General features: G+C 41.0%; 1 protein-coding gene across 3 annotated transcripts in view; it reads left to right on the forward strand.

The window, feature by feature from the left end:
* Nucleotides 1-13,062, forward strand: part of PDIA5 (protein disulfide isomerase family A member 5) — a 155,643-nt gene that overhangs the window by 6,394 nt on the left and 136,187 nt on the right. The window contains exon 1 of one of the 3 annotated variants that reach the window (XM_077934927.1): nucleotides 7,468-7,570. The exons of the other annotated variants lie outside the window; for them this stretch is intronic. The gene's annotated coding sequence lies outside the window, so the exon portion shown is untranslated. Of the gene's footprint in view, nucleotides 1-7,467; nucleotides 7,571-13,062 lie in introns of those variants that run through there. 3 annotated transcript variants of the gene reach the window in all.

Here is a 13,062-nt window from a genome sequence, read left to right on the forward strand (position 1 = left end):
TCTCTCAAAGTGAGGGGAGAGAGTAGAGTTTTCCCCTCAACCCTACAGGCCACTCACCAAAGATAAACACAAAAGCAAAGTACAGAAACGTCACAGGGATACACAGGCAACCAAACTTCCCTCGCTGAAGAAATAAAAGCAGCTGAGTAGTACAGACAAGAGGAAAAAAAATGGCATGGCACAATGCAAAAGAGGTAAGAAGTTGATGTTTGCTTCTCTTTAAATGCCAAGAGGAGTGATGGTATTCCTGTGCCCTCAATTTCCTTACTTTTCTATTTGAGTGGATTCATACAGCCATTTGAGGTGATGGCTGATGTAATGAAGCTATTACAATTGCTGGGTGTGTGGGGAGAGTGTCCCCCCAAACTTTGACATGTTCTGCAAGGTGATAAATTGCTTGCCTCCTTGTGCATGTTTCCGAGATTTTCCAAGTAGTGATTGTGATGTTGACATGTTTTGAGATTTGCTGGAGCAGTCGTAGGTAATGGCTTCAAACATTTCAGCTGCCATCTTGAAATGGTTATGTGAACTTACCTACTGAATCTCAGAACTATGAACACACTTTTGGAAAGCCGACTGAGCGCTAGGAAGGAAGTTGACTCCTGAGACTCAAAGCTGAAAAACAAAGTGAATGATAGAGGGGCAGGTTCTGGCCTGGAAGAACCTAAATTTCTTTAAACTATCACAACTATTTTAAAAGAAGTGTTACATTTTGAACGTGAAACACTCCTACATGCAAGTAGTTATCATTGGCTACAGACAGATTCCAGTGGCAGTGCCAGTCTTCTTGAGTGACTGACTTAGAGCTTGTATGGTAGACTCTTCATACAGAAGATATAGGGAGAATATCTAATGACCACTTTCCCATTAAGTATAAAACTACAAAGCAACCATGGTTAGGAAAACATTAAGAGATACTACCGTATTTTTCCGTGTATAAGACCCCCATGTATAAGTCAACCTCTATTTTCTGAGCCCCAAATTAAGAAATAAATATTTTAAACACCAAACAGAACAACTTTGATATTTTATTAAATATTCAAAACACTGGTATACTTAGTACCGTATATTTAAACATCAAACAGTGAAACAAGCTGTGTAATGGCGGCTGCTCCTGTCAGCTCAGTGTAACTCCACTGTAGCTGCAGCTCCTGCTCTCCCGCTTGTGTGTTGCACCTTTGTCTCAGTATTTACGGTCTGTATCCTGTTTACTCCATGAGCGGCGGCAGATGCGAATGCTGATCAAGGAGCTGCGACTGCCAGAGCTGCCTGAGTGAGTGCGCTTGGGGAATGGGGGGTCTGGGTAGCCAGGGGGCGGCTGACGGAACCGGGGAGAAGGGACAATGTCCGGAATGGGGGCTGCTGGGGGGGAGTACCAGTCCAGGGTTCGTCGTGAGGCCAATAGTGAGGGGAGGCCGGGCGGAAAGAATATGGATGGCAGCATGTACAGTGGTGCCCCGCAAGACGAAATTAATTCGTTCCGCAAGTTTTGCCGTCTAGCGAATTTTTCGTCTTGCGAATTAGTATTTAGACAAAGGAAACAAAGTCGCAAGACGTTTTCGTCTTGCGAAGCAAGCCCATAGGGAAATTCGTCTTGCGAGGCAACTCGCAAACGGAAAAACCTTTCGTCTAGCGAGTTTTTTGTCTTGCGAGGCATTCGTCTTGCGAGGTACCACTGTATTTATTTATATATTTAATTGCAACATTCCTTCTATAAGACGACCCCCAATTTTAAACTTAAAATTTTTTGGGGGAAATATCGTCTTATACATGGGAAAATATAATAAATTGAGAAGTGAACACAGTTTACAACAATGTCTTCTGCCTTAATAACCCCTTTACAAGATTGGTCTGGTTTAAAATGTGGACTAAAAACCATTGTATATCTGTTAAAAGTATCAAGCAAGCTTTCAACACTAATGACTTTGTAAACTAATACTGTAAAGGGTTTTGACAAATTGTGATAATAGTACAATTAAAATATTTTATTGTAGATTTCTTCATAAACTTTTCATGGGTGATTTAATTTAGAGATTCCCCTTTTCCTGCTGTAATAAATGGAAGACTTAGTTTTCTGGCTTTCAGTATTTACCTGAGTGTGGCCATAAGCTGGAGAACACATTTTTCATCAGGAGGTGGACATCATGAGGGTGAAGGTGAATAATAACTTTGATTTGTATGAATGGTTGTCATAGTAGTGACTGTCAGATGCTGGGCTATTTAAAGATTTTGGGTAGATCACCACCTTTTCAAGTTGTGGGTTTAAGGTAATAACGGTCAGGAGCTGAGGCAGACTAACTAGAATGCCTAGGTTAATGGGGCAAGAGAAGAATGGAAACCTTGTGGCCCTCCATAGCTTGTTGAACTACAATTACTGACTGTTGACTATGCTGCCTGGGGCTGCTGGGATTTGGAGTCAAACAACACCTGGAAGACTACAGTTCCTCATCCCCAGACTAAGAAGCAAGGAAGAAAAACAGAATTCCATTAATAGATCCTGTGAGTTAAAAGTGTAGGAAAAACTGTGCTGTTACCATAGTTATTCTCCGTAATTTGTAAAGTGGTGTGCTTGCCTACGAAGTAGGTCACTTGTACAGTGCAATTCTGTGCATGCCTTCTTGGAAGTATGCTTCACTGAGTTCAGTGAAGGCGATTCTCAGGTAAGTGTATATAGGATAGCACCCTAAATCACATTTTCTAATAAAGCCACAGTGGCTGTAAAGTAGTAACAAGCTCAAGGCACAAAGCAAATTTTTTACTTAATTAGAATTTGAACCCAGGTGTGTCAGGGATAAGTTCTAGATAAAGGAAAGATTTAGGTTATGCATCCTGAAGAGTATCTAAGAATAGACAGGCAGTGAAATAAGCTAACTGCTTAAGGAGAATGAATATTGTCAACAATAGCTCTCAACATTATCTAAAATGTCAGAAACGGTTATTGGCTTTGTGTAGGATCACAGAGGTGGATTTGACCTTAAAAGATTCCTCCAAGCTTTGAAAGCTAGTGGAGAATGCTATGTGGAAAGTTACATAACCAGCAAGGAATGTTATGGTGCATCCAGTGATAGGAGCAGATGAGTTAATTTTTCAACTGTAATCCAGAGTTCTCCATAGTATTTTGATATTGGCTAACTGTTGCATCATGGATGTGTAATGCAGTGTTAGGATTTTTATTTTGGAGATTGTGAAACACTTGACTAAGATGGTATGGAAGTTGTTGGTAGATGCAGGTTAGATTTCAGAAATGTGAGGGTCCCACTCCTTTGATGATTTACAAATTGATTCTAACAGTACAATTGCCATAGTTCAATTCTATTTATATTTACTCAGAAGCAAGTGCTGTTGAGCTCAGCGTGGTTTACTCCCTGGGTGATGAGTATAGGACTGCATTCTCAAGGGCACAGGAGCTGCAAATTCATCTAACCTGATTTTATTTACAGAATACAATGAGCTTTTCAGTTCACTGAATAATGGGATCACTAATGGTAGAATCTTGGTGAGGAGGGGGAGACAGAACTATGTCACTGCTGTCAGTCCTGCAAGAATAATTTCCTGCCTTGCTAGCCTTTTTCCACCTGGCCTGGGAGCACAGGGCCCTGACTGACTCCAGCTACAAAAGCTAAGGGTGATGGAGAAGCTAGAGGCCATCTTTGCTGTGAGTCCTGCAGTTCCTGCTGCCATAGGTGCAGCCAGGATTTTTGTTGGGGGGCGGGGAGGACTTCGTTAGAGGGGCAGAACCGATGTGATTGGTCAGTTAGTTGAGTATTTCTATTGTTTTACTTGATCTGGAGGGGGTAGCTGCCCCCCTGCCCCCACGGCTACATCCATTCCTGCTGCTCAGGGTGCCTAGAGGTGCAGTATTGTTTAGGGTTTTTTTGGGGGGGAGTGTCAAGTTTTCATTTTGGAGATGCTTAATTTCTGCTGTTATTTGGTATTTAATTTTTTGTATGTTTGATGATAGACCGTATCATGACTTATATGGGGATTGTTTAATTTTATTGCATACTTCCTGATTATTTATTTATTGCTTAGGTCTACTTTTGTTATATTTTTGGAATTATATAAATCTTCATGGTGTAAGCCACCTTGAGCATGGTTTAACTATGAAAAGGTGGCATAAGTGAGCAATGAATATGATTGTAAAAATGTGAAGATTTTAATAAACCCTAATAAACTAACAATTAAAAACAACGATCATTTCTAATTCAGGCTGGCAAATAACAACCTGACTGATCTACATGTGGTAAGTAAGGAGCACTTTCAAGTGGGAAAGGTATACACAAGCTGGTAGTTCTGTTCCTTTAAGCTAAATTTGGCTTTACACCAGTAGCATATTACTCTGTCATTAACTTCACTGGCTTCCAGTTTGTTTCAAAGTGTTTGGCAGCTGGCTACATGAGAGATGGCCTTTTCTGTGGTGGCTCCCAAATTCTTGAATTCTCTTGTGCTTGCCTGGCATCTCCATTGTGCACATTTAGGTGCTAGGCAAAGCCCACCCAGTTTTCACAGGCTATTATTGGATCCTTCTCCTAGTTTTAGCACCCACCCAAATTGTTGTTTTTGTGTGTGTTGCCTTTCTCATTCTTTCATAGTTTTAATTTGATATGCTGATCCTCTTATTTGTATTTGTTTTGGAAGCCCCCATGAGGCCACCTGTCCAAAGGCAGAGAACTGGTTCTGCAAATCAACAATAAAGTACCGTGGTATGTTGGCAGGTGAGCTAGTGACTTCTGAGGACTCATTTGCGTGCCTGTTTTAGCTGCTGCTTCAAAGTTAGGAGTCTGTGCAGGTGTGTGTGTGTATGTGTGTTTTCCTCAGTGATGTACTCGGCTCCCTGAATTAATTGATGTGGGAGAGAAGCCTTACTTTGGTTGGTTGATCATGCCAACTGAATAGATGAAAGTTTGCAGCTGTAAATACATGGTGATTCCCTCAGTGCCAGTAGTATTCATAAGGACACTCTTCCCATTTCCACCTCAGATGGTTTTTCAAAAGGAGTTCAGGATTATCATTACTCTTTTCCTTCTTTCTTTACAACATATACCTGTTGTTCATAAGAGACTTAACCCCAAGAGCCCTTTTCTTTCCATTTATATACAAAACTAAGCAGAGAGTTCGCTTTTCAGGTGGCAGAAGCAACTGAGGCTGACAGTTCTCAGCTGAAATCAATGTCAATATTTCCTTTAAATCAGGATCCTTTGCAGTACTTGGATCTGCCCTGAAGTTGTTTGTTTTTGTCTTGGAAGCCCTTTTGCCACTGATGTTTTAATGCAAGAGCGTTTCATGTTCCCAATTTGACGAACAAGGAATTCATTAAGTTGGCCTTTCAGCACAAAGTGGTAACTTGTCTTGCAAGTTTTATCATGGAAGTGTCATCTTCATTCATGATTAATCAAGAATACCTTTGTTGGCTTCGCATTTTGTAAGTGCATTTAAATTTAATCAAGTAATCCGTCAATGAAAAGTCAGATGCCCAAGTTAACACTTTCAGTTGAATGACAGTCCCTATCATGCATTCTTCATGTAAGAAATCCAAAAAGAATTGGTTTCCAATTTTTTTGGAAATCTGGACTGGGCCTCTATAGCAGTCAGTATCACAGGCTGCATAATTTCAGTGGCACTGTCTTATTGGGTGTTCAGGTGCTTGTCACCCACTTCCTTGCCCCTGGTGTTAAATGCATTGAGTCCTGTAGTTCTCTTGCAGTGACTATCATCATTATTGTGATGATGAAGACTCTTGAAGAACCATAAGCAACAGTGCTAATAATACAGTGTCAAGATAAAAAAATAACAATAAAAAGTGTTTACTGTGACTGATATTTGTAGCATATTTTTGTTGAATTAGAAGCACTTTCTGTTGACATACCAGTTTAATCCATTTTTCAGAGATGAGAAGCACGGTGTAGATAAGTGCAAATTGGTAATGTTCAACAAGCCCTATCTGCTATTAAAGTCAGTGCAGCAAAGTAGAAACATCTTGCTTGAAATGCACCAGCAAAACAAAGAAAATATTGCAGTGCTGTTCCTAAAGCTGTTCTTAGTTTTACGACCTTGCATGTTTTCTCCAATTTCTTGACTTCTGCCTGTTGGGGAGACTTCAGCCTGAAATGATTGAACTAGAATATATTGGCAAGTTTGATTCTATTAATTTAGAACTTAATTAAGAGCAGGGATTTCTCTCCCAATGTGTTAAATTATCAAGCAGCCCTAGGAAGATTGTATTAGCAGTAATTATCGCTACTGGGTACAGTCATCGGTATCTTATATACCTTTTAACTGGGTCTAGAAATAACACAAAAGGTCCCCCTTGTGTCATGGTCTTCAAGCCCTGTTATGCTGTCTGCCAACTAAAGATACGGCTTCATAGATCTTACAAATTCCTGAGGCCCCACAATGAATGGTTAACATTTAAGGTGTCACAAGGCTCCTGATTTGATTGAGAAGCCTGCAAGCCCAGACTTTTCATAAATGAGAGCACTACAAAAGCTCTTGCCACAAGAAATGAGTTTGGGGGTCTTATTTGTCGAAGTCTCATCTTGGTTGTAACATATTATTTCCGTGTCTGACCACCGTGGTTGATACATCACTGGTGCATGTTGAAGTACAGGCAACAGAACAGTCAGTGCTGCGTGCACTGCATCTGCTTCTCTTCTCCGGCACAGCCCTTGACACGTTATATTTTGTCTCTCTCTAATATCCTCCCACTGGTTCTTGGCCTACAGATCCCCTCCTTTTAGGACTATAAGCTGTTCTTTGGGGCTTGAATAAAGCTATGCACGCATACATCTTTGACTCTCAAGAACTGCTGGAGTGCCTTGAGGAAAAAAGTGTGGGGACTTAGAGAAACTTGTCTAAGTGTTGTGGATTTTTGTTGCCAGGTATATCTGCCTCTGGCCTGCTTGGAAAGGCTGCTACTATTGGGCTCTCACAGTACATCCTATACATGTCTACTTGGAAGTACCATTGAAGTCAGTGGGACATCTAGATAAATGTTTATAGATATGTAGCTTTAATTTTTGCCCCAGAGCTTCTGGTCTCCTATGGACTTGGAACTTCTGTTGCTGCCAGGCTATTCTGCTCCTGTATAGAAACATGGATCAGCTACATAGCAGCCTGTTCACTCTGGAACAACAGTAGCACAAGTACACAAGCTCCAACCACTGGCATTGGCCACAGTAGTGTGTGTGTGTGTGTGTGTGTGTGTGTGTGTGTGTTATTTAGACAAACCATGCAGGGCATTGCTTGAAATCTCACATTAACTGGGTACTAATTTTCATGCTGTGAAACCTGGAAGTGGAGCTCTGTCCTTCCAGGATACATTTGTACCCCTTTATCAGACTCTACCAGCTACTTCTATGCTCTTCAGTGCTGGATTTTGAAAAATGACCAGTTATGGAAATACATTTTAGTTAGTCAGGCTGAGGATTGGCTGTAGTTGTGGCTGTAACCTTCCCAACAGTCAGCATAGGCCACCGCATGATAACACTCCATTATGAATCTGCCTCAAGGTGGCAACCAGTTGGCTTTTGTGGCTAGCTTGGCTGCTCATTACTCTTCCTGTTAAATATTGGTAATTCTCATCAACCTGGAAGGGGAGTTATATGGGTTAATTAGTTAATATTGGTGCTGCATTTGAAGACATTGCTTCCTGTATATGTGCTAAGTATTATTAGGGGTAATTTGTTCCCATCACTGACTCCCATTAGTGTGTTAATATGCTCATTGAGTAGCTCTAGGCTTCCATGGAAACTAATTTCTAACATAATAATGTGGCATACGCGCTCTCTTTTTTCCCTCTGACTGTCCCTAATTGTTAAAATTATACAAATATATTCTTTTTACAAATGGTATCTGGAACAAATATTAACCAGAGTGTTAATGAAATAATATTGTGTTGAGTTTGATGTGGAATTGAATTCCGCATACATAGAGAGAAGGAAAATTTAGTCAGCGCAGGTAATTGACCATATTACAATAATTTGTTAATTAGTAAATAGTTGTGCTGGCTTTCCTTCACTAAGCATTTTAAAATTGGCAATATGCAGCATAATTAATTGGCTACCCAGAGCCTTGAAAGAACTTGTAGCAACAGATACTATGGTTAGACATGTTTCCTAAACACCCCCCCCCCCAAAAAAAACGCCTTTCAGCATTTAACTACTGTGTATTCATGGGTAAGCTCTATTCAGTGACTCAGTGGCCCTGTAGTTGCATTATCCTTATGTTACAAATGGGTGACTACTGGAAATGCCACTTTAAATAGAATATCTTTGCTGTTTGTCCTCCACATTGCACACATTATTTATTTAATACACTCATTTGCCGCTTTTCAGTAATTCTTCCTATGGTGGTTTACAGTCTGACAGTCAAAATGGAATAGGAAAATACAGTAAAACATTTAAAACACTATAATCATTTCAATATAGTATAATTAATCAACATTGTTAAAATCAGCAAGCCCCAAAATCATCCAGTATAATACAGCAAGTACCACCACCAGACCCCAACCCACAATATTGGCCTACATCTGAGGCCAAATTACTAGGCCAGAATATGGAAGTGAGTTTTTAAGGCCTACTTAAAATTATCCAGGAATGGGGCCTGTCTAATATGAACTGGGGTTTACAAATTCCATAAATTAGCGAACTCCTTAGGAACCTTCCCATTTTCATATTTATTTGTAAAAGTAATAAGAAGTAATACAGCCAGTAATGCACCTTTGTGTTTTTCCTTCTAGCTCTTCCTGTAACTTTTATGTAAGTTTTTCAATTATAGCTATTTGGTACTATACCAGGACCAAAGTAGACCCCTTTAGGTCATTCCAGAAGTTAGCAACGGTTGTTTGTATCGCAACCAGAAGGTATCCTATCAGATTTTTATTTAGCAGTTCTGCATCCTCACCCATAAACAAGCTTATCAGAGCTACTTCTAGGGCCCTTTTTGGTTGGTTGGTTAGTAATTTTAGATATTTTTCCAGTAGCCAAAATGTGGACCTGGGTGCAGGTCCACCACATATGTTTTAGAACAGGCATGGCCAAACTTGGCCCTCCAGCTATTTTTGGGACTACAATTCCCATAATCCCTGACCACTGGTCCTGTTAGCTAGGGATGATGGGAGTTGTAGTCCCAAAGCAGCTGGAGGACCAAGTTTGGCCATGCCTGTTTTAGAATAACCTTTGTCCCCACACCTCTGCCAGCAAAGCATCAGAAAAAAGGTACCCTTCTCATATAATTTGCAGCATCAATTATTTGCTAGCATTCGTGGTGCTTTGTATGTGTGTGTGTGTAAAGTAAATTGTACTTCATTTATGTTACTTTATAGTGCAGTAAATAGCTCTTAGACTTACTGCTTCTGTATACCATCAACCAAATAGTTTGATTCTACTCAACTGGTCACTAGAAACTGGCTTCATTCAGATATTGTGGCAAAACATGGTTTATGCTAACCATAGCTAAGAATCCACACAGTCATTTGACCTCCAAAATACAGGAAAGACAAGCCACGGTTAGAGCTACTTTTGTAGTTTTGTTTTCCAGTTCCTCAGCACATGGCTTCATAAGTTCACTTCTGTCTCCATGGAGCAGCAGCCTTTTGGTTCACGGCAATGACTATCACTGGTTTGTTAATGGTTTGTCAATTTAGACAAAAAAAACAAGCCACAGTCAGCCCGCTTATGGTTTGCAAACCAGTTTCAAACTGTGGTTTGGTGTCTTTGTTTGCCAGTTTCTCACAAGTCATGGTTTGTGATCTGATACAGGTTCAGTCATTAAAAATAAAACCATGGTTTGGTGTAACATCTGAATGAAGTGATTGTTGTTATGCCATGTAGTGTCAGTGACTGGCCTCTTGTTGCCCAGCTTGCTACCACTGAAAGATGCCTTGGGAACCCTATCAAATGTCTTTTTTCCTGTCAGGGGCTACAGTCTTATTCTGGCAGCAGGAGATGGGGATTATTTAGAACATAGATGCCATATGCTTCTCTGTTACTTCTAACATGTACTACAGTATGTAGACAGAATCCAATGTTCCTGTTTTACTGGCACAAGAGACTTGCAGAACATAACTCTTTCCTCCTCAACCTTGTAGTAGTCCTCTGTACACCCTCCAGAAAGTTGGGCGAATCTTGGGAGCAGATTTGGGGAGCATGTTGGTGGAGGAGAGGAGCCTTGTTGCATGAGTGGAGTTGCAGAGCATTGGATGCAACCATCCGAGAGGCTCTTTTCATAACCCTGACAGAATGGTAAGGATAGAGCTACAAGGGACCACAAGGGCAGTTGCTTAGCAACCCATTCCATGACCCCTGGGACAACTTAGAAATGACTGAGAAGCATATGGCATGTATGCTCTGGATAGCTTTTTCTTTTGCTAATGTTTCTAAGACCAGAATGAGATAAGTAGCCTTTGTCAGGAACATGGAGGCTTTTGACAAGGTATTTGTATCTTTAATGGTTGGCAGACCATGCAAGGGTGCCTCACGGAAAACAAGAAGCCAATAACTTAACTGGTTCGTTTAGTATAATGGCAACCAGCATGAGCAGGGTAAATGACTCCTAATTTATTGTTCTTTACAAACCTAAAACTTCTTTTTCGTCAAACGTTGACCCATAATATTTTCTGTTTCAGTCCAAGTTGTTGCTATCCCACATACCCATCCTTGGTTGACTTTAGACAAATATGCATTTTTGTTCCAACAGGATTTTCCAGTCAGATCTAGCGCTGCTAAGCTTGGCTCCATGTTTGCACGAGATTGTTTCCATTTTAGAATTGACATTTCTTAATTGTGATTTTGTATTGTGTGCTTTAATAATGAAGTGAACTGCCTTGAGATGAGACCCAATAAAGGAATGGGCTTTTTTAGGGAGGGTTTTTTGCTCCCCAGTACTAAGAGATTTTGACTTACACAGAGTTCTACAGTGAAACTTAGCAAGAACTGAGTTATATCAAAGCTAGACATCATCTTTGCTAGATAAAAAGCTGAGATTCTTATTTGAAGTGTGCTGTTTGATGTAACATACCTGGTAGACATGGCGTCTCAAAATGTATATGCCTTTTGATCACAATAGACAACACAGAATCTGGATGTCTCGGTTAAAGAGAATCCTGAGACTCTCCACCTTCCTATAAAAAGGTGGTAGCTAAGTTGGCCTTCGTGGTGTGTTTCAGAACTTTCCATGGTTAGGAGCAGGACTTCTCCATGCTTTGATTTTCTTTGTTCTCAGTCTCTTTCATTTCATCCATATTCATGTTTTACCATTAAAGGTAAAGGGTAAAGGGACCCCTGACCGTTAGGTCCAGTCATGGCCGACTCTGGGGTTGTGGCGCTCATCTCGCTTTATTGGCCAAGGCATACAGCTTCCAGGTCATGTGGCCAGCATGACTAAGCCGCTTCTGGTGAACCAGAGCAGCGCATGGAAACGCTGTTTACCTTCCCGCCAGAGGGGTACCTATTTATCTACTTGCACTTTGACGTGCTTTCAAACTGCTAGGTTGGCAGGAGCTGGGACCGAGCAACGGGAGCTCACCCCGTCGCGGGGATTCGAACCGCCAACCTTCTGATCTGCAAGTCCTAGGCTCTGTGGTTTAACCCACAGCGCCAATAAATACTTGTCAGCTCTCTACATTAGTGATGTCTGTGTGGCCCTACAGTTGCTGTTGGACTGCAGTTGCCATCAGCCCCAGCTAGAATGGTCCGTGGTAGGGGATGATGGCAGTCATCTCACCTTTCAGTGGGTGCCCTCAGGAGCTACTGTTCCACACCCTGGAGGGATAAGTCTCTTAGCAAAACATTCACTAGTGAGGTCATAGTAGTACTATGGATTAGGGTTTTGGACTGAGGAATTTCATTCAGCTATGAAACACACTGAGTGATACTGGGCCAGTGAGTGGAACAGCTTCCCATCAGATGTCGAAGAGATAAGCAATTATACAACTTACCGAAGACATCTGAAGGCAGCCCTGTATCGGAAAGTTTTTAATGTTTAATGTTTCACTGTGTTTTTTATATTCCACTGGAAGCTGCTTAGAGTGGCTGGGTCAACCCGGTCAGATGTGCAGGGTGTAAGAAGCAAAATATTATTAATATTATTAGCCAAGCAGTTATCCAAGCAATAGTGTGTAGGACTGTAAATTGTGCTTGACTATTCTCCTTTTGTGTGAGGCTTGCCTCTCAGTTTTTGGTTCAGCACTGAACATAGCTTGCTTTGATGTCCAAATAAGCCAAGTGTGGTTAACGCTTGTAAACCTAAAATCAGAAACCCACTTCAAACTGTGGTGGAAAACTGAGAGATAAGCAATGGATGTGAAGGCAGTGTGAATATATGGCTCATTTTCAATTCTCTAAACTAGGCATGTCCAATATTTACAAGAGACTGCAATCTACTCCCACTATAAATTGACCAAAATTGTTGAGCTTTTTTTGGAAGCCAAAGCTGTGGAGCTTTACTTTTTTCCAGGTAGATCAACCAGTAGATTGCGCTTGACCGGTTGGACATGCCTGCTCTAAACCATGGTTTGGAGGGTTGCCGGAATAGATCGTAGAAAAAGTTTCTACCTAGCAGTGAGGATAACACATGGTCACCCTGAAGTCAGATGAATGGTGGAATAAAACTGTCTAAAATGCAATAATTTTTGGCTTAATCAGGAGATTTTAGAATAGAATTTTAGAACCCCATATTTAGAAGTTCCACCCTTACTTTCAATGTATGCATCTCCTAGGGCGGGGGTTGTGGCGCTACTCCTGTTTCTCCATGGGTGATTTTGTCTGGAGAATTCTCAGACAGTGTTAGCTATTAATCATGAACAAAAACTGGGGATTGTTCTACTAATCGCTTTATGTCTCGGGAGACATTTGTTACTGATGGTTGAGTGATCAAGGTGATTGCAGCTCAGAATGTAAATAGCAATGGAAGGGAGCGTTTGTGATGGGAAAGGAAGCAATTATTGCACAAGGTCAGGAGTAGTTTGCATGATGAGCAAAAGGACAGAAAAGCATGCCATCCAATCCTAGTGTGTTCTCCGTCCTTCTCTATCTTGATTTGGGGAGAAATGGCTTTAGGTCAGCC

Source organism: Podarcis muralis, chromosome 1 (assembly GCF_964188315.1).
Source record: "Podarcis muralis chromosome 1, rPodMur119.hap1.1, whole genome shotgun sequence".
Classification (NCBI taxonomy): Eukaryota; Metazoa; Chordata; class Lepidosauria; order Squamata; family Lacertidae; genus Podarcis; species Podarcis muralis.